Source organism: Sinocyclocheilus rhinocerous, unplaced genomic scaffold (genome assembly GCF_001515625.1).
Source record: "Sinocyclocheilus rhinocerous isolate Xijiao unplaced genomic scaffold, SAMN03320098_v1.1 scaffold326, whole genome shotgun sequence".
NCBI classification, from domain to species: domain Eukaryota; kingdom Metazoa; phylum Chordata; class Actinopteri; order Cypriniformes; family Cyprinidae; genus Sinocyclocheilus; species Sinocyclocheilus rhinocerous.
Window position 1 is genome coordinate 168,182 of NW_015647024.1, and position 18,727 is coordinate 186,908.

Sequence of the window (18,727 nt, forward strand, 5' to 3'; positions counted from 1 at the left end):
GTTCCACGAGAAGCTTTGGGGCTCTCCAATCACTGTTTGGTTCATCTTATACTGACCTACAGGCAGAAACTGAAATCAGCTAACCCTGTATTAAGGACTGTAAAAAGATGGACTAAAGAAGCAGAGCAGGATTTAAACGCTTGTTTTGACCTCACTGATTGGAGTGTTTTTGAAGCTGCTGCCACCGATCTGGACGAGCTCACAGAGACTGTAACATCTTATATCAGTTTCTGTGAAGACATGTGCATTCCTACCAGGACTCATTTAACCTACAACAATGACAAACCATGGTTCACTGCGAAACTCAGACAGCTCCGTCAGGCCAAACAAGATGCTCACAGGAAGGGGGACAATGTCTTGTATAAACAGGCTAAATACACACTGGAAAAAGGAGATCAGAGTGGCAAAGAGAAATTATTCTGAACATTGTAATCTAGGAATAGAATCACGTTGGTGTTTGAATCATGTTGGCGATCTTTAACGATCTATTAAATTAAAGTGCTTTATCATGTTGGTGGTGACACCTCTCTTGCAACATGTTTAGCTATCACAGATATTATACTGAGCTTTTTTGGCTTCTGATCGCTAATGTAGCCAAACTTTGGAGCGCTTAGATTAGCGAGCAAGGTCCTGGCAGATCGCTAGCTCCAGTGTTCTGTCGATTTGTGCTGCCCTGCCAGATTTTGCTACCTCCCATTAAAACAGTGGGTAGTACAATTCGACAACGAAAAATGCTACATGTAAAATTATGGTTTATTAACGTTTACACCTACCCCAACCCTAACACCAGTGAATGCAGAGAGAAGAGTGAATGAATCAGAAACATCAGGGAGGATTTTAATGTTTGAAGATAAACGTGTTTTTTAAAGAAATTTGGAAGTGAAAGGACAATAAGTTAAAAAATAAGTCTAGCTTATACAGAATTTTATGGATGGCTATGTCAGTGTATAACATTTTATGAAAGTGTTATTCATATATCTCACATTTTAAACTATTTACCATGCAAAGTGCAACATGATAAAATCTAAGATTGAATTCATGGTTCCCCATTTTTATTTTATTTTTTTCATCAGAAATGGTGTCTTATGAAATGAATTAAGTAAAAATTTAAAAATGTAATCTGTACAATGTGTCTCACATAGTGACACTGAAAACACTGTGAGCATGACATTTTTTATTTATTTTTCATTTTTGGAATAAAGCCTCTATTTGCAATAACTCTTACCAATATTAGAAGAACACAGACACCATTTCTGATGAAAAAAAGAAAAAATAATAAAAGAAAAGAAAAATGGAGAACCATGAATTCATTCGATTTTATGTGAAGAAGTTCCTTTATTTCATTGAGATTATCCTACTGGAGGCAGGTAGCATGTACATATAAATATCAGTAGAGCGTATGCTTACATTCTTCACTGACAAAAATGATAATGAAAAAAACGAATAAAGTTTAGCTTTGGGACAAGAAGAGATTCAAAGTAACTTTTAAAAATATACTTTTTACAAACCTAAAAAAAAGTTTGTAAATTTTTATTAATATATGCATATATTTTACAAATATATGTAATATATGTAAAGGTACCATGAAATATGCTTTACAGAACCACAGTGTTTGTACTGCTTGAGACATTTTTGTAATCCAAATCCAAAATTATGAAAACGAATAGGGTTCAGATCATGGAAAGCAGAGAGACACAGAAATGGAGACTGGGCCTTAAAATAAATACAATTTTTATGATTTTGTTTATTTTATATTTTATATCTTATTTGGATTATTTTAGACTTATATATAGTATGTGCATATTTAATTATTTAAACTGTATTTTATTACTTTTCATTTATTTAATTCAATTCTGCTTCTGTTTGATCTACTTTTAATTTCTATCACTTTGCATGAAAATTGTTTAAAACGTGAGCTAGAAATATTAATAACACAGTGACAATGGGATACGCTAGCACAGCCATCCATAAACGCTACATCTACAAGCTAGTTTTTGCCTTAAAACACACAGTATTTCACTTCTTCAGTTCGTTTAAAACACTGTAGATTGTACACATCTTCACACAATAAATACATACTGATATTTTCAGGTCTTGGTCAAGAACATTAATAGCCTACATACTCTTTTATTTTCTTTCACTCTTGTTTTGTCTACACACAGGAATTAATGTGCGACTAATCAGCAATGGCAAGCTCAGTTAACCTGAATCTCTAGCTGGTAAAGTGACTCCATACGTCTCTCACTCTTTCAGCGGTCCTTAGGTTGCCAGGAATTAATTCCAAGGATGAATACACATTAGTAAAAGAACTGATTTTCATTTTTCTTTGTCTACAGACATATAGCGATGAAAGAGATCCGCACTCGTCCAAATTCAGCCAAAAATGCTTATTACATTCATTGCTCAGAGGTCACAAAAATATGTGCAAAGGTGCAGAACGTTTTCGGGTGTTAAGCCTTCCTCAGTGTCTATGTCTACAGATAAACTTTTGGCAGCAACAGTACCCTGCAACACTGAAAAGGTACATGGCACTGTGTGGAAATCTGCACTGGAGCCCACACTGAATCCTCATCTTTACACTGCACCAATACATACAGGCACGGAGTTCAAGTGAACTACCAGCATGCTGTGAAGCTGAGATTCAGGAGCCAAGAAAATAAAAAAGGCAGCTTTCTCTCTCCTTGCAGATGAAACCATTGACATAAGCGGGGCTCATCTGCATTCACAACCATAAACCATGACAATGCAGCCAAAATATGTCAATAGTTTCTGGATTTCAGTCCTCTCGTCATCTATTACAGAAGCCATCCCCTCTGAGTTTGGAGACTGAACTTGTCACAGCAGGGGTTTGATAGAGCTTGATACAGCACCGCATTAGCCCTGCTCCCCACGATGATTCAGAGGCCTCACTAATTAAAACACCTGGTTCAGCTCATCAGCAGGGCCACAGCTGAAACAAGCCTGATGTAGAGTTGAGCTCAAACCCTAACCAAACACAGCTATACCAGCCAATCGATGGCTTCATTAGCAGGTCAGTGTGTTGCCTGGGACGGTCGCAGTCTCGATTCAAACACCCATGCAATCTCATTCCTACATGATAACGATTCAGCTCTCTCTCGCTGACCACAGACAGCAGTTGTCATGTACACTTCACAAACAGTCTATTCAACCTAGGGCTGGACAATCATTCAATACCAATATGTATCGCAATATAATTTTTTTCAATAACGGTGATATGATTTTTAAACACATTTCCGATATTTCGATATACATTACTAGTGTTTCCCATACATTGATTTATTTGTGACATTTGACTTCGTTGAATAAACATGAGCACTGCACGTTTCAAAATCATAACACGGCGCGGGTGTTTTATATGAATGTATCTCTGAAGAGAACTGACTGTCTTCAGAAAAGTTTCGATGGCATTTTCATTTGATCTGATAAAGAAGCGTTCATGAGCGGAGCTGCTTTGATTACAGCCATTACTGGAGAAACCGCTAGTTTTATCACTCTAAAAGCACCTCCTGCTGGCAGAGAATGAGTATCTCTGAAGGGAACCGACTGTCTTCAGAAAAGTTTCTATGGCATTATTTGATCTGATAAAGTAGTGTTCATGAGCGGAGCTGATTTGTTTACAGCCGTTACCGGGGAAACCACTGTTTCTGCCGCTCTCACAGCGCCTCCTGCTGGCAGACAAGCAGTGTGCATTTTCAATAATAAGCCCGTCTCCAGCAACATTTTTGTTGTTGCTTAATTTTTTTGTTTTCTGCAGCAACTCAGAGCACATTTCATACTCTTTATCCTGGCTGACGCACATTTGTTTCAATCTATAAGAATAATCAGCCTACACTACCAGTCAAAGGTTTTTTAACAGTAAGATTTGTATTGTTTTTTTTAAAGAAGTCTCTTCTGCTCACCAAGCCTGCATTTATTTGATCCAAAGTACAGCAAAAACAGTACAATTTTGAAATATTTTTACTATTTAAAATAACAGCTTTCTATCTGAATATATTTTCAAATGTAATTTATTCCTGTGATTAAAGCTGAATTTTCATCATCTTTCAAGAACCTACGACACAATGGACAACGGCTCATATAACACATCTCACGGGGGTCGCACGTCTTTAAACTGCACACACATTATCTATGAGTCTACACACACCGAGGAGCCCAGCTACGACTCTGGAGGCCTGCTGCACCACTCACAGAATATTTCATTACAATTACAAATTATATTTGTCCCATATTGTTGTTAAATGTACTGTACAAACTGACATCACCCTAGGCTAGAGTCTATGCTTCATATATCTTTATACGGCTTCATCGGTCATTTTTGATCAGAACTTCTGCCTGTATGGTGATTAGATTCACTCTTGAGCACGCGAGTACAGAAGCACGCCTCCGTGTGTGTGATAGCAGTGACTCGTCAGACAATGAGCAGAGAGCTCAGATATAACAAGTTGTGACAGAGCTAAGCTTAAAAAAATAAATAAAATAGTATCAACTGATCAAGGTGACACGAATCGTTCATCAGTTTTGGTTGTAAAACTCCTGTTTGGAGCATCTGTATCATTTTCAGTTTTAAAATATGCTGAAGTTAGGAATGTGTGCCACTATTGAACTAATTTCATTAAGGATCTATTTAAAATATCCATATATAATCTATGAATCAAACATGGCAGTAAAACAGGCTACATACATGCGATTTGCTTGCTTTGCATTATGATCATTGTGTTACGCTTACGAAACGTCAGCTAATAAACACATGTATTTAAATCAAATGAATCGATAGGCAGTGCAGGACTAATAAGTACAAACTCAATAATATAAACACACTTCTTCAAAGAAATGTTAGTTAAAGCAAGTCATACATAAAGCAGATGTAAAGGTATTATCACAGCAACTGCTTGCGCTTCTTGGTTTGAACACACTTCTTATGTGTGAAAGGTATCTGTACACGTGACAGGTGGCACAATCACAAAAGAAAAGCTTGATGTGTGCTGCCAACTATAAATTATTTAAGGCCATTCTATTTGTTAGATAGTGATATATGATCTGTTGGTGTCAAGTAAGTTTCATTCATAATGTTTCCTCTTTAAATCAGTATCATCCCTCATAACCAGCAGAATATCAAGCCCATAAGCAAAGCTAAACTGTTTTCCTCAAAAAGTCAAAATACTCCCTCACCTCACAGAGTGAACATCTGTACGTGAGTTTGTTTTCCCCTCCAGATATATACTTTCAAAATAATGTATTGCATTTCAAATGTAACATTAATGTGACAGTAATTTGAATGTAGCCTTTGTAAAAATATAAATCAAAACATAAATGTGCCAAAAGGAAATGAAATGACTAGTGTTTCCAGTGTCAACTAGCAGCAGCAGTGTTGTTTAGTCAAAGGTGGACTAGTCTTGCACATCCCTGGAAGAAATATGAGATTCACAATGAAAGGTAAAGCACCAACTTCAGACAGCTCCGGTTGCCAAAAAGAAGAAGAAGAAGAAGAAATACATTGTTCATTGCTGCAGTTAGCTGTTTTCCGCACTTCTTGTTGTATTTCGGAGGCTGTTCCAGTCTGATATGATGTTACTCTGTTGAACAGGTCACAGTTTTAGCATCCAGCATGTGTGTTATAATAAAGCAGGAACAGCTCATTAATTTTGGTGGTGGTGCTATCAGGGTAACCTGTCTGTATTCACAGTAAAACTGCTGAAACTGTGTATCTTAGATGTTGTTATATCTGGACATCTAAGAGGCATTTATATCATGGCTATCAACGAGTCGAGTTTTCGAATGTGTAGGCCTAGGCTATTTTGCGTTTCATTTTATGCAGTAAGATTATTTAGAGCACTGCCATCTGCAAGCGGAGCGGTAGTTTTAGCTTTGTTGCCCTAGTTTGCATTACGTCGTCATCGCCCTGTTTTGGTGTTTGAGAGGAGCCCTCTTCTGTACCGTGGTCAGTGAGTTTAGGACGGGACTGTCTGTTTGACTGACCAGTGGCACACGGGCGAATGTTCAAGAAAACATGTTTAAAAACTGTTTACGTTATTTTTGCAATTCCCTTTAGTCACACTAACTGGGCAGAAATTAGACACTTCAGCTGTACAACAAACAAAAATAAAACCAATATCCCTGCTTTTAGAAATGTACGTAAACATTCGAGCTGTGATCTCCAGCCGACAGAAGTAAAGTGCAGTATCATCTTGGCTCTAATGTGGGAAGCCCTGTTTTGGGAATAGCGCTCATTCCCGGGAACGTGACCGTCAATGGTGATTCTTGTGCAGTTATTGGAAGTCAGGCTCTGAGCGCGTGTCTATTTTGAAGTTAATTAAATATGAATGGATCAATTGAGGCCATTGTTCTGGTTACGCTCTCTGAAGTTGTGTTCAATCAGTTATCCTTGATTGGAAAAGCTGAACAAGGTCTACTTTTAGTCACAGGAGGTGAATCAATATATCTCCACCTCTTAACCTATAGCCACACTATGATATGCCTATTTCATATATATAACGAATCACATCTGCAGCCAAAGTCAAGTCACTGGTTGTCTTCATTTCTACATAAATACTGTTAAGTCAATTACCGATTGAAAAAACAACCCATTAAAAGCCTGTAATATTTAAGCTCAATGATGTTCTCCAGCACGGCATCACTAGTGCATACAGCTGAATCCTCTAGTTTCTGTGCCTCGAGAAGTTTTGGGTCATTCTCTGAAACTGTACCTTTTTCCTTGAGATAAAACTTCAGTGCATTTTTAAACACTCTGTCTGACAAATAATGCATGAATTACATTGTGCCGTGTGAAGGTAAATAAATGTGAGTATTTTAGGATAGGACTAAGTACTGTCTGCATTCAGAAACCAGCATTTAAATAGCTGTACATTAGAGACATAATGCACTGAAAAAGCATTGCCGGATCGCCAGCAACAGCCGTTTTAGGATGGTTTGTGATTTGGTCTTGGTGACTTAGGAGTCCTCTTGACTACCCTTAACTTTTCACAGATTTAGGAGCTGGTTTTTGTGCTAAAACACTTTGTGAAGAGCAAGAAATTAGGAGTCCTAAAATCAGGACTGACATGCCTGTTATTTTTCAGAGTTTCTCCTAAATTGGCAAGTTAAGAGCTACTTTTAGTCTTAAGATGTTCGGTGAATAAGGCCCCTGGCCATCATTTGCACAACAGAGTGCACACATTCAACACTCTTCATTTCTCCACAGGGATTTCAGATGATCCTTTATAAGTTGAGGAAAGACAAGGCAGTGAGATCAGGAGAGGACAATGAGCCGGGTCTCAAACTCTGGTAATCCAGGTAACTGAACCTGGCACTACTTTTATTTCTTGTATCGCCCCGTGGACTCGTCCTCTTGTGTTTAAACACAACTGCTATTGTGCGTCTTACAGTAGTCGGTTGTATTGATAATGAAGAACATCATTATTACTGTAATATTGTTGTAGTGTTCGTCCCGTTGCAAGCCGGTTGTTTTGTATATGAATTCTCATTTCTTAGCAGACTGCTCATGGATAATATAGCCTACACTTAAAATTTATTGATTTTAAAATCAATTCATCAATTTCAACTCAAATCAATATTTTATGTGCACATACTTATTTATTTGGGGAGTAGCTGTGTAATAACAGGATGACTTTACATTAGTGCTGGACGGTATACCGGTTCATACCGAATACCGGTGTTTCTTTTTGTTATGATATTAATTTTTAAAATACTGCAATACCGGTGTATGTCGCTTAAACAACATTCGGAACGCGACACTGTTTGAAAGAAGTCCCTTGTCACTGTTGCTCTGTGGTGAGGGAACAGCTGTATGTGTTACTAAGCGTGAAAGTTCCGAAACTGAAGCTGTAGAACTAATAGAACGTGATGACACAGAAGAACTCATCCACAATATCCACATTGACCGCCACAAATATCCACCAGGGCATTCTAAGTCAATATACTGCAGTATTTCCTCTCAATCAGTAGAAAATATGGTTAACACCCGGTCATGCATGAAACAAAAAAAAATACCGCCATGTACCGTGAAACCGGTATAATTTTGGAAAATACCGTGATATAAATTTTTGGTCATACCGCCCAGCACTAGTTTACATTATCCCATAATTACATGTAGGTCTTTGAGCTTGGTCTGAGCTTGTTTTGACTAAAAGCCTCTTGCTCGGAACTGTTTTTCTTTTCAGAAGCTGTAAGTTTATTACACATGGCCAGATAAAATGTTTCAACTCGAATTACTATCTTGTGTCCAATTATTTACTTATGTGACAAGTAGCCATGTGATAAGCAAACTAATGCAGTGGATCCCAACCCTTAGAGACTCCACGAGCTGAAAAGGGTGTGTGAGAGAAAAGATTCATGATAAATGTGCAGAGTTGAGGCTCCAAGAACAGGGCTGGAAAGCACTGGAGTAATGTACATCCAGCTGATTCTTCACTAGTGTTGTCACGGTGCCTACATTTCAGTCCAATACCAGTAAAATCCCACGGTTCTCGGCACCATAGCAAAAACTGTTGTAATGCTATTATAATTATAAGTAAATAGGTTAAAACATTAGCATGTAGCCTTCAAATATTGTTCAGTTATGTAAATGTTAGCTAACCGTGCCAGCAGAATGGGTGACTCAGGATCGGTCACTTGTCTGTTGTCTGGATAGTGTCTCTCTGTAGCTGGTCTTAAAAAGATCAAATGAAAGTAATAAAATAACAAAGAAAGATGTTACAGGTAACAGAACGAGTGGCCGGTCTAATGAACTCACGCTGCAAGACTTAATGCTCTATTCTGACACATCAGACCTGTTTTGACCCGTCCGTTGCTATGGTTATCACAATGTCAAATATCTCCATTTCAGATTCAGTCCCGCATTTTAATACAGTCATCACTCCTGAAATTTGTAGTGTGTACTTAGCATGAAAAATAAAACTTTTATTCAAATTCTGAATGGGTTTTCCATAGAAAGTGAGCAAAGATGCTCCCCTATAATCAATGAAGCTGATATCGGTTCAGTTCAGATGCAGAACAAGCTCACTGACTGTGTGAAAACTCCCGTTATAATAATAAAAATGTCTATACTGAACAATGAATGTCTTATTTACATTGTGTTTACAGCTGAACGAACGCTGGCGATTCTGACTTGCACGCCTCTGATTGGCCATTGCGTTCATGATTGCGTATCATTTCGTTTTTAAAATGTAAGTATTGACTTGGTACCGAAGTAAAGGTACTTTTGACGACACTATTCTTGACAAAAAATAAAACCCTCAGGGTGATTAGAATATAATCTTGATCATCCTGTTCTTTTTTTCAATATCTAAAAGCTGACTGTGCAATATTCCTTACATAAATATACATAAACAAAAACATTATAGTCTTGTTAAAGGTGTTAGATAAATGCGGTTCCATTGACATGAAAACGATCACGTCAAACAGAACTGCTACATGAACTTATTTATGACTATATATGACTTCCTGGATCTCTCTTCAGGATTATGGCTAATGTAGTTCTCCATCCAGAATTCAGATATTAAACTTTTCATTTTAAGATGAAATCATACTGACTTGTGGCTTCTACAGCAGCAAATATCATCACTGAGCCACATCAGAGCTCATGGTGGAATTTCTTAATGGAATAAATGAATGCAGTTTTTTGCTCAATTGTAAAGCAGCTTAATAAAATCTGTGAAACGATGAGCTGCACTTACGGCAGTGTGGTCTGAGAGAACATGAGCCGCATGCAGTATGAGAGCATTAGTGCTTGTGGGCTTGTTCACATCTGTCTGAAATGCACTTTAAGTTAACGAAGTCATAATATTTCTGATCAGAGTGTGTCCCTTCGCTGCCAGAGCATTCATCCTGCAGTACACAATGCTAGGGAAATTACACCAGGCTCAGAAATCAATATATTAAGAAGAATGGACATTTCAGTGATGCTGTAAATATTTCCACTGTTTTACCCTTGATATTTGTATGTGTGCTTGTCTATTTAGTCATTATTCCTGTAAAAATCTTCAAAATGGAAAAAAAAATGTAATGTTATGAAACAGGATTCAGTGCTTCAATCACATTGATCATTGTTCATTCGGATTTCATAGGAATTTATACGCAGCATTGTTGGTAACAGAGTTAATAACGATGAATTAAATTGGCACTGTATTTATCCGTAGGGTGTTGTGAGTGGGATTTGTTGTAGGGTGCTCTAGGCGGTTGCCAGGGTGTTATTAGGGTGCTCTAGGCGGTTGCCAGGGTGGTTACCAGGGTGTTATTAGGGTGCTCTAGGCGGTTGCCAGGGTGGTTACCAGGGTGTTATTAGGGTGCTCTAGGCGGTTAACATGTATTTATTTATTTTCTGGAATAGCCCAAACTACTTTGAAATTTTAAAACTACTTTCTTCAAGTTTTTAAAACTATTTTAAACTTTCTGGCCAAGCTTTGTCAAGTCCACATCAAAGCTTATCTTTTATCAACTCAACTTAACTCGTTTGGCAATACATGCCATTGTAACAGAAATTTACAATAAAAAAATCCTGATATAAAACACACCCTTGCCTTTTTTGTTTTCATTTCAAAAATATTAAAGGGGTCATGTAGGGAAATAACTTAAGTGCTGCTAAACCGGATCGAGCAACCAAGCAATAAACATGCCGTTGAAGATCGCAGAATATTGTGCGGTGCCTGATTGTGGAAGAACACAGTCGCTGCATAACCTTCCTTCAGATTCAAATATTAGGAATGCGTGGTTGAACTTTATTTTTACTGAAGTTTCAGCTCACGCGAGTAAAACATTGAGCGTTTGTTCGCTTCATTTCACAGCGGATTCCTTTGTAAACAAGACACAGGTCGACGCTGGATTTGCAGAGAGACAGATTAAAAAGCAATGCTGTGCGTCTATACTAGATCTGACAGGAATGGCGCAGCAGCACACTTAATATTTATACTATGTGTCACTATTGCTTTGTTAGAGATCGCTTGATTATGTGTACATGCCTAACCAAAGTCACAGAAGGCTTCAACTATGAAGCAAGTTTGTAGTTAGTTTACTATGCAAAACTGTTATCCAATCACAGCAGTGGGCGTTTACTTCCAAGTCTTCAACGCGGCACGCTCATAAAAACCAGCGTTTCTCAAGCCGGCCTTAAAACCAGGGTAGAAAATAGCCTGGAGTAATGATGCTGAAAATACAGCTTTGTCATGCAGTTTCATGCAGTGTTCTTAAAGGGATAGTTCACCCAAAAATTTAAATTCTGTCATTAATTAATTACCCTCATGTCGTTTCAAACCCGTAAGACCTTCGTTCATCTTCAGAACACAAATTAAGATACTTTTGATGAAATGTGAGAGCTCTCAGACCCTGCATAGATAGCAACACAACTGTAATGTTCCCAGATCCAGAAACGAAGTAAGGACATCGGTCAAACAGTCCATGTGACATCAGTGGCTCAACTTCAGTTTTGCCAAGCTACGAGAATACTTTTTGAGCGCAAAGAAAACAAAAATAACTATTTTTTCAACAATTCTTCTCCCCCGAGTTCTGTCTTCCACCATTTTAGAGAGTATCACAATGCATACACACGCTTTCCCCTAAGCGTAAACAACACTAATTGCGCAGATTACGTTCATGCGCGCGCTCTCTCCTCCGAACGTAAACAACGCTGATTGCGCAGATTACATAGGGTGACCATGCGTCCTCTTTTCCCCGGACATGTCCTCTTTTTGGACCTACAAAAATGCGTCCGGCCGGGATTTCTTAATTGCCCAAATTTTTCTTAATTTTTTCTTAAAGATTTTCTTAATCCCGCTCCCGCTGAATCTCTGACCATTGCCGCCTGCTCCCGCAACATGTGTTTCGCTCCCGCGATTTTCATGTCCACTCCTTTAAACATTCTAATATTGTGTATAATTTTGGTGCATCAGTGACCCGCTCTCAGGATGCGGTGTATTTAAATATTTTTGAATGAGCATTTGCGCTGTTTACTTTCACTTTCGATTTCGCGATCACACGCACTCTGTGTAAAGGGAGCAAGCACATCTTACAAGATCAGATATTTGTCAATGAGCTCAGAATCTGTTGAGCAGCAAATACTCCAGCATGGTCTTGTCAGTCATCTCTCCTTATTCTCGACCTGTGATCAGTCAAAGCTGACTCCGGTAGCTCTTGTTGGATGCAGGGTTGCCAAGTCCGCGTTTTTTCCATAGAATTGGGCTACTTTTAAACTATTGCCATGGGTTGATTTTCCCAAGTGGGTTAAAGGTTTGAAATATTGCATAAATTACATTTGACTGAAATGCTTGTATTGAAACATTTTGCATTCTACCTATGATAAAACTTGCATGGACTTCTACATTAACTGTTCCCTCCTGGTGGAACTACCTGCCCAGCTCAATCCAAGCAGCTGAGTCCTTAATAATTTGACCCTCTAACACTAGCACTCTCTATTATAATGATAATTCTAATTTTATCTGCTTGTTTTTTTTATTAAAAAACTTGACCCTCTAACATTTGCACTATCTATTCTATTTCTGTTCTAACTACTTGTTTAATTTATAAAGAAAGAAGAGCCTCTAACACTAGCATTCTCTATTCTCTATTCTTTCTACTTATTTTCTTTGTATTTATTATAAATAATGACCTTATAACACTTGCATTATCTATTCTTTTTCTGTTCTATTGACTTGTTTTATTTTATTTTATTAAAAATGACCCTCTAACACTAGCATTCCCTATTCTTGAAAAAAAAATTATTTTTGTTTTCTTTGCGCTCAAAAAGTATTCTCGTAGCTTCGCAAAAGTGAAGTTGATTTCTGATGTTTCTGTCTCGTGTAGATATGTTTTATGTAGTATAGTTTTACAAAACTAAAGTCCGACTGTTCTTTTTTTGCTTCAGATTTCGTAATTATACAGTCTAATTTAGATTAAAAACTGCTCATGTTGCATGTATGCAGCATCTTTGTTTGGATCATGATTAAAATGCAGTGGTTGCCTCTAATTTTAAATGGAAAGAGCACAGACAAAGCCTTTGTTTATATGAAGAGATTTATTTTATTTGTGTTACTTATTTATTTGATTTTGGGTATTGAGTAATTGGTATTGTGAAATCGTATCACATCGGAAGTTGAGTGAATCGTACATCCCTACAATCTAGAAACAGCAGTGGCATGAAACTGGCTGTTCATCAACTACTGCCTGTATCTCTTTAATTGTGTTTCAAAGTTGGTTGACATGAGGGTAAATAGAGACAGGTTAATAGTGACAGTTTTCATTTTTGGGTGATCTCTTTAATTATTAAAATTAAAATCATGGTGTAGAGTATGCATGTAAAATATCACTGTACAAATGCGTGCTTTTGTTTTTCATAACTTCAAAGCTGAATGCTCTTCTGATGTCGTGTCACGGTGGCATCCATGATTTACGAGCATCCAAATGAAGTATGACATATGGCAAGGGATTTTGAGTCAAACAAACTCAATCCCGATCACATCTTGTCCTGACAGATCAAAGCCTTACAGTCTTACACGGCGGAGACGGCTGTGCACGCTGAAAGGTGATATGGGGAACCGGGAGACGGCATTTCGTGAGGAATCGAAAAATAAAGTAATAATATTGTAAGAAAGAGATGACGATGAGCTCTGTCAGAAAGCAGCGAAAGAGATCTGGCTCCACTGGCTCAGAGGGAGATTAGTTCATGTCAGCCAGAAGAAGCACAGTGACATATGTGCCCTTATTTATAGCCAGCAGATCCTCTGAGGCCCAAGGGCTACTTAGAGAGGTATTATTTGAAAACCTGATGATCTGTTTGGACTGCTGTCAACTTAAGACATTCAGTATGCTTCCTCCTATTAAACAAACATCATATTCCCACAGTGCAAAAATAAGTAACAAAATGTGCAATCTTATATTCCTGCTGTCTAGTCACTGTACAGTAGCTTTACAGTTGATTACAGTTAAATGACATGGCATACTGTAAGTGAGCAGGAAATTACAATGCAGAATCACTGATTATCTGAATGACAGTAATCCTATTTATTTACACAATAACTAGAACACTGTGATGTCACAGTAACTGCACATGCAGTGTTGTTACGTTGCTTTTTTATGTATTTTCTGCCTTATTTAGCTGTTGCAGTTTTTCATGTCTGTCCTTTTAGTTACTCACTTTGTAATGTTCGGATTTAAAATTATGTTTGTGACTGTTTTCACTGCCTGTAGCTTTTTTAGTAATCCTGAAGACCTTAATTAGCTCAGGTGTGCTCAATTAATTCAGGTGTGCTTCATCAGGGTTGGGGATAAACTCTGAAGGAAAGCGGTCCAGTCTCCAGCCTTCCCAGCACAGGTCAGGTCAATCATGAGTCACGTGGTAGCTTACATGCAGGAGTGGAGGCTTCTAATCATTTAATCGTAAACATATTTGTGCAAGTGGCTCAGAGGAACATCTGTTTTCTTTGTGAGTTTGAACACTTTGTGAGGCGATGTCATTGAACAGAGAGCGTTTGGGTGAGCGCCAGAGAAATGGAGTGCATTTCTGACCATGTCCGGGTCTGCTACTAGTTCCAGAGAAGGATAGTACTTGTAAACACAGAGTATTGAAGCAAAACGGCTGGTAAGAGAAGGACTAAGAGTGGAACAACCAGAGGAAGCTTGTGGCTGGCAGGAACCTGCCTCATGCAAGCACCGACCACAGGTATAATTCTATTCGCTTCTTGACAAACTTTCTCCGGATTCAACAGTGACTGGTACTGTTAAGGGTGTCTAAAATGTAAATCTAAAAACGTGAGAGGCAGTGCTCAGGAATAGTTGTTAAAAAAGTGCAGCACAGGATGCCTCCTCCGCCATGTTGCTGTCAAATAAAATAGTTGCCATGCCAACTTGCTACTGTAAACAAAAGCTGGGGTCTTCTGATTGGTCCGCTGTTTCGGGTACAAGTTTAAGTTCTTTAAACCTGAAATGGAATCGCAAAAATGCGGCGCTCATGTGCACGATGCTGCAAAAGACACGAGATGCGAGTGCAACGGTCATACGCATCTGTCTAGCGCGTTTACATAGAAAAACAATGAAAAAGTAGCACTTTGGAATGGAAAAGCGCATTCTGTGAAAACGGCCTCTAACACGAGTCAACATCTGATGCTCAAGGCGTGTCCGTGCATGCATGTGGGACGCAGCTCTTTTTAGAGTGAAAGCTGAGGCCAATTCTGGTTCAAGTGAACGAGTGAAGCACAGTAAAGGCCACTGCTGGGAATAACCTGAGAGCTACTGCAGCGACTGTGAACTGAGATCACGTCACTGTCAGCGTTTTACGGAGTCTGGGATGTAATAGGATCTAGCGACGTGTCTGCCTGAACGGCTATGAAATCAGCTGAGCATTGTGCATTTCAGGAATACTTTGAAATTCATAAATTAGTAGAATAGTGCTAGAACAGTGTTTCCCATTCATTGATTTATTTGTGTCGGCCTGCCACAATATCAAAACTGACCACCACAAATAGATTTTCCAAAAGGCTTTGACATCGTTGATTAAACATACCAATAAATCTATTGGTATTAAAATGTCGTGGGCTATTTTAGAAGACATTATGTTGAAGACATTACGCTACGAAATATCAGACATTATGTTGTCATTGCTACTACTAGGTGAGGTCTGATGAAGTGATCAGAACTAATGTAAATACACAACCAATACAATTCTTAGCAAAACAAACAAACGCAGTACAGTCATGACTTGTTTCCTGAGCACTGCATGAATTTAATTTAAGGGAAATGCTTTGCTAATTCTGCTTCACTCTGAGTTGAGACTTCACTCATCCTCAACATGCACTACAGCTTTATGAAGTCAAACAGTTACGAATTATTTTACACACTGTGGCCGCAGCAAACACAAAAATCATGATACTATCCGTTTCACATCTGTCTCCAAATATTACATTTATTGAAGAAACTTTGGCATGGGACAATACTTATGGGAAGTTGGCATTTGCAGTGTGACATGCTGTACTTCATCTACCACTATTTCAATGTTTTTGATAATTTGGTCAATCATCTTATATTAAGGAGAAAGAAGGGGTTGTAACATTCATGGCTTAAACATTTCCACAGATGCTAGCAAGACAAAACTTACTGTATTGACTAGTTGCCATGTCAACACTATTTAGCAGTTTAAATGGTTCTTTAATGTTTATCTAACTAGCAGTAGACACTAGCCACTAAATCCCAGTTGTGCAGGTGAGGCATGTTGTAACTCTACATTAAAACGTGCCCCGCTATTAGAACTATATGACATTAGTGAAATAATTCACATTAACTTTTATGGATTTTGTTGAGAAGCCATGAGACAGGTGAATAAAGACAGCGTTAATGTTCAATGTTCAGAAATTATTATTTCAAGTAATGTAACGCATTCTGACTCATCTATTTGTCTGTGTGTGGAGGGAGGAGAGGGGTGTGTTGTGTTCAGCTCGGTGTTTCTTCGTCTTTTTGCACATACCGTTTCTGTATAGCTGCATTTTGTTCATTGTCAAATAAAAAAATGTGTTTATTTTTAAATATTACAAGCCATTGTTTTATATGAAAATGTTAACAATTGTATTTTACTGACAAAATGCTTTATCGTATGTGTGTGTGTGTATGTATGTATATATGGTTCGATACCTGCTAAAACTACTAGCTTAACCAATAAAAATGTAATAGACTACATTTTCACTTGTAAATAGTCAGTTGTAAAATAAGAGCAAATCAAATTACAAGCAATAGCACAAAATAGCCAACAAAGATACAAATAGAAACGGTGCATTTCAGGCAGGTCTAACAGTGATTTTCAAGTAGCCTACAGAAATTTAATAAATTATGCTAATCAAATAACACTATAGTCTTTATATCTTTTTTAAAGTTCAAGAGCAGTGAGTGATTGTTTTTTTTTTTCTATTTTCTTTGGTCAACATTAAAAACGCAGACAACAGCAGGATTATTGGAATTCTGTGTCTATCACTTTAACACCGTGTCTACACCGCAGCAGCTTGAAGTTGTCAACACTGGATGCGACAAAGCGGCCGTTGCTTTAACTATTTCCGAAACAGAACGGAGAATCTGTTTACTTTCGGCAATTTGTGGTGTCTGCGCGGCATCCAGTGTAGACAATATCACTGATTATAATGGGTTCTATTGTCTTGTGACACATTGCGTCATGCGCGGTTCGTGTCCGTTTTTTTTCTCAGCTGTTCATGTTCACTTAAGAACCAACTACTTTACTAGGATACTCACAGAGATGGGCATTTCTGACATAATTTTGTGTGAATTTGTCCGTTCAAGCGCAGGAAGGAAGCAGAGCTCAAGACGCGGCTTTCAGGCCGGGGCTTCGGATGTTTAAACTTCCCACTCAGCGCGAGTAACGCGTCTCCTTTCATGTGTTCTAGCTCTTGAATATTTACATTGCAAAGGCTTAAACTTTTGTGAAGAAGCAGCACTGACCCGTTAACTGTACAGAGCGTCGCTCACATTTGTTCACGTTTATGTTCTCACAATATTGCACTGTTAGAATTTATAAAAATGTTACCGGCCATCTGGCGACTGACACAGTTTCATATACTCGCCAAAGCCGATTTTTACTCTCGTTTTGGCGAGTGTTCATTTTAGGCCCTGTATATATAGTTAAATCAGGTAACATTTTAAGCTGTTAAATTATCACGTTACTGCGTGCCCCACCTATGGGGCATGTTGTCACTTTTCAATTCAATTATTTTGGGGTAAATAAAGAAAAAAAAGTGTACACTGTAACAATAAAAACCACAAAATTGTACTAGACTTGTGTGAAATTAATGTGTAAAGAAATAAACATTCTGAAACTCAAGTGGATTTACAAGTGTTAGGTTGTTGCTCTCCCCTAATATTCACAGCTTTTATGAGTTCAAATGCACTTGAACTTTCAACTTTTGTCACACTGCATGACCGTTTAAAATGTATGGTAGCCTAATCAAAAAAGGTTAGACACCAGCTAATGGACGTAAGATTTATCTTACACATTCAGGAAATTGTTCACGTCAAATCTTTTAACATAGAATAAGGCTTGAAATGCATGGACCCGGTTTGCGTCTGGTGCTTATAACAGCAAAGCTAGCAGAAGATCATATTCAGTGTTGAATCTGATGCTCTGGTCACTCACTAAATCAGCATCAGCATGGCACTTCTGCTCCTCTGTCTCGATCACAGGAGACTGAGAGCAACATCTGAGCTCAAACGCGTCAATGTCGTCCAAACCTCCACCTCTGCCAAGAATATAATATACGGCAGAATATAATTTCCCATCGCTAACATAATAACCCAGCTGTCACATCAGCGGCTCTTACCTTTGGTGTGGCGCGTCGAGTCACGATCGTCCATCGATGTCGTTTAAACACAGCGCTTTACCGTCGCTTAGTCTCGACGCGTCTCGACGCACAGATCCAACGCGCATGTAAGAGCACGGGACGCTACAGCCATCGCTATTCATCTCACAAACTCCGCTCAAGTGCAGCTAAACAACAGAGGCACTCTCGAGATCAGGAGCATAATGCGCAGCCTCGCTTTCGTGTGGAGGAAATGCGAACATTAAGGTTGTTATTATTTTTTTAAATAAATCCGATTATTTGTGGTTGCTGCTGATGCACTAATGCAGCGACTGATATGACACAACTAACCCGCAACTCTGACGAAATGATTACACTGCGTGCTATTTAACAGAGCACAATAACTCACT

The 18,727-nt window shown here is 38.3% G+C and overlaps 1 protein-coding gene and 1 long non-coding RNA gene across 2 annotated transcripts in view; one reads left to right on the plus strand and one right to left on the minus strand.

The window, feature by feature from the left end:
* LOC107708310 (uncharacterized) overlaps positions 1–342 on the plus strand; it is a 15,264-nt gene extending 14,922 nt beyond the window's left edge. Inside the window, exon 3 of the long non-coding RNA XR_001636348.1 lies at positions 332–342. This is a non-coding gene — a long non-coding RNA (uncharacterized LOC107708310). The remainder of the gene's footprint in view (positions 1–331) is intronic.
* Positions 1–18,439, minus strand: part of lrfn2b (leucine rich repeat and fibronectin type III domain containing 2b) — an 81,962-nt gene extending 63,523 nt beyond the window's left edge. The window contains exon 1 of the mRNA XM_016512494.1: positions 18,339–18,439. The gene's annotated coding sequence lies outside the window, so the exon portion shown is untranslated. The remainder of the gene's footprint in view (positions 1–18,338) is intronic.
* Between the last annotated feature and the right edge of the window lie 288 nt (positions 18,440–18,727).